The sequence below is a fragment of the Aegilops tauschii genome, chromosome 4 (assembly GCF_002575655.3).
Source record: "Aegilops tauschii subsp. strangulata cultivar AL8/78 chromosome 4, Aet v6.0, whole genome shotgun sequence".
NCBI lineage: Eukaryota > Viridiplantae > Streptophyta > Magnoliopsida > Poales > Poaceae > Aegilops > Aegilops tauschii.
In genome coordinates, this window is record NC_053038.3 from 20,186,411 (window position 1) to 20,190,093 (window position 3,683).

The following is a 3,683-nucleotide window of genomic DNA, read 5'->3' on the forward strand; positions in this document are numbered from 1 at the left end:
AGCAGTGATAGTTTTTCTTTATGTTGTTGTTTTTATGGATCTTTTGCTGCGTAAAAACATATATTTGTTATGCAAGTCGCCTGACTTGGGTCAGTCTACCATTTCAGGCGGTTGGATGAATATCCTACGTCTCCTAACCCTTCTTTCCTTCTTCCTCACCTCTTCTTCTTCCCCAACAGACCACCGCACGGGCCGTACGGATACTCCCCAACATGCGGTTGGATAAACATACTCTATGAACGAAAATTATGTGTCAGCGATAGGATGGCTGAGTTTGGTTTGTTCACATGCGACAGCACGTGTCAGTGAGGGTGCGTTCCCTTGGTTGGGTTTGCGGCATGCAGGAGCGATTGTGTGAGGGTGCGGTGCGACCGCGGTGTGCAGGAGCGACCGTGTGAGGGTGCGGTGCGACCGCGACAGCCGTGCGCAAGTGTACCTCCTTCTCATTTTGAAAACTTTAGGCAAGCTTGGCAAAAATGTGTGGCGAAGTTTGGCAATGCAAGGCCTAGACCCAAACAGGATAAGTACGTACGTACTAGGAGTACTAGTGTTAAAAAAGAAAGGCGGGGTTTTCCTTCGCGGGATTTAATCGATACAAATCCTCGTTTCACGTGTCAATTAATGCGTATTTTTTTCTCCAAAGACCAAAGAGCTAACCATCTCACTCCTCATCGCTTAATTAATGCAATGCCATGCAAACCAACCTTCTCACTTCCGCATGCATGCAGGGGATATTAATGTCCTTGGTTGCTAACCCCATCAATTTTGCCTCGATTAGTGTTAGTGGCCCTTTGCAAATTGTAATTTTGATATTACTGGCCTTGTGTACAAAAAAATGGAGGTAGTAACTATATTTTACTTCCTTCCCCATTGCGGTGACGTCGACGATATCTTTTTTTTGGGTGGTTTGGCGAAGTGGGTTCGACGGAGAACACCGTTGAGGGAGACCACGGTAAGTCGTTCGCAAGTGCCGCCTGCAAGCCGAGACAACCGCCTTATTTGCATCTAGGAAGTCCTTTACTAGTACTACTAGGAGTACTAGTGCGGTGAGATAGTTTCTCGAAGAAGACGATGGAGAAGCGGAGTCAGCAAAGAATGAAATGATGGTTGCTTCGTCCGTGCTTTTGTGATTTGACGCCTCACTGCTTTGTGATTTGTGATAGAAGGGACAGGGGAGTAGACTCTGTGCTCTATACTGTACTACATGCGTCCAAGCATGGGAGAAAGAGGAGAGACATTGCATTTTTCTATTCCTTCAATCAATCAATCAGGGAGCTTCGGTTCCATCTTTTTGGCTTTGGCAACACCGTCCACAATGGTTCCCACGATGCCAAAAGCTATTTTCACATTTGGCTACACATTGTGGATGCCCTTAACCGTACCACTTGGTTTGCTCCTGTGTGCTATCTATACAAATCTCAATTATATTGATCTAAAAAATTATAGAATCAAGATTAGTAAAAAGGAGGTGATTTTGCCGCGCGGATGGCAGGGGAGGTTTCTTATTTGAGCAATGCTACATCCACGTAATGGTTTACGTAAAGTTACGAACTGATGTGATATGGGACTATTTGATTGGATTAAAGGAGAGGATTAGGCCCACCCCACCTGAAAATCAGGGGGGCATATATAGATTAGATGGAAAGTATACGTAGCAGCTACGTAGCCCTTTGTAAGTCTAGAATTAGGCTTCTTATTTTCGGAGGACGTTGTCCTGGCGGTTTGCTAACATGCGGTCCCACGTGTCAGTGCTTTACCAAGCCGATCCGCGTCCCACATGAGGCAGAACAACGGCAGAAGCAACATGTGGTTAAGTTGTAATGCCCACGATGCGGCTATATCTCCCACGTGTCGAGGCACGACTTAGAGGCATAACCGCATAGTGGTTTTGTCGCAAGAAGGGTCATCTTCACACAATCCCATGTAATGAACAAGAATGGGATAAAGAGTTGGCTTACAATCGCCACTTCACACAATACATAAATATCATCATACATCATCCAGAATACAATCATGTAGACCGACTACGGTCAAAATCCAGATGAAAATAAGACACCCCAAATGCTAAATCCCCGATCGTCCCAACTGGGCTCCGCTACTGATCATCAGGAAAAGACACATAGTACGACCACGTTCCTCGTCGAACTCCCACTTGAGATCGACGCCTTCATCTGCACTGGCATCGTCGGCACCTGCAACTGTTTTGGTAGAATCGGTGAGTCACGGGGACTCAGCAATCTCACACCCGTGAGATCAAGACTATTTAAGCTTGTAGGAAAGGATGGTGCAAAGAGGTGGAGCTGCAGCGGCAAAAGCATATATGGTGGCTAACTTGCGCAAATGAGAGCGAGAAGAGAAGCAACGGAACGGACGTCATCTAGCAATGACCAAGAAGAGGTCCTGAACACCTACTTACGTCATTCATAACACAGACCGTGTTCACTTCCCGGGCTCCGCCGAGAAGAGACGATCACGGCTACACACGCAGTTGATGTATTTTAATTGGGTCAAGTGACAAGTTATCTACAACCGGACATTAACAAATTCCCATCTGCCTCATAACCGCGGGCACGGCTTTCGAAAGATAATACCCTGCAGGGGTGTCCCAACTTAGCCCATCATAAGCTCTCACGGTCAACGAAGGATAAACCTTCTCCCGGAAAGACCCGATCAGTCTCGGAATCCCGGTTTACAAGACATCTCGACAATGGTAAAACAAGACCAACAAAGCCGCCCGAATGTGCCGACAAATCCCGATAGGAGCTGCACATATCTCGTTCTCAGGGCACACCGGATGAGCAGTCCGTACAACTAAAACCAATCCTCGAGTTTCCCCAAGGTGGCGCTGCAAAGGGCTCTAGTTTGGACCAGCACTCAGAGGAACACTGGCCCGGGGGTTTAAAATAAAGATGACCCTCGGGCTCTAGAAAACCCGGGGGAAAAAGGTATAGGTCGCAAATGGTAAAACCAAGGTTGAGCCTTGCTGGAGGAGTTTTATTCAAGGCGAACTGTCAAGGGGGTCCCATAAATCACCCGACCGCGTAAGGAACGCAAACTCAAGGAACATAATCCCGGTATAACAGTAACTAGGGCGGCAAGAGTGGAACAAAACACCAGGCATAAGGCCGAGCCTTCCACCCTTTACCAAATATATATAGATGCATTAATTAAATAAGAGATATTGTGATATCCCAACATATCCATGTTCCGACATGGAACAAACTTCAACTTCACCTGCAACTAGCAACGCTATAAGAGGGGCTGAGCAAAAGCGGTAACATAGCCAAACAACGGTTTGCTAGGAAAGGATGGTTAGGGCTGACATGGCTAAAATGGGAGACATGATATAGCAAAAGATAGGTAGCGAGCATGGCAATAGAGCGAACAACTAGCATAGCAAAGATAGAAGTGATTTCGAGGGGTGGTCATCTTGCCTGCAAGATTTTCAGAGTTGTCGAAAGCTTGATCCTCGTAAGCGTACTCGACAGGTTCCTCGTTCACGAACTCGTCTCCCGGCTCTACCCAAGACAAGAACACAAACAAACGAAACCACAATCAACAACGAGGAATGCGCAAGCAACATAATGCAAAACATGTATGATATGCAAGATATGGTATGCGATGCATATGCGTGCTCCGGAAGGAAAATGATGAACATGGCAGTAACTTGACAAGCCAAGCAT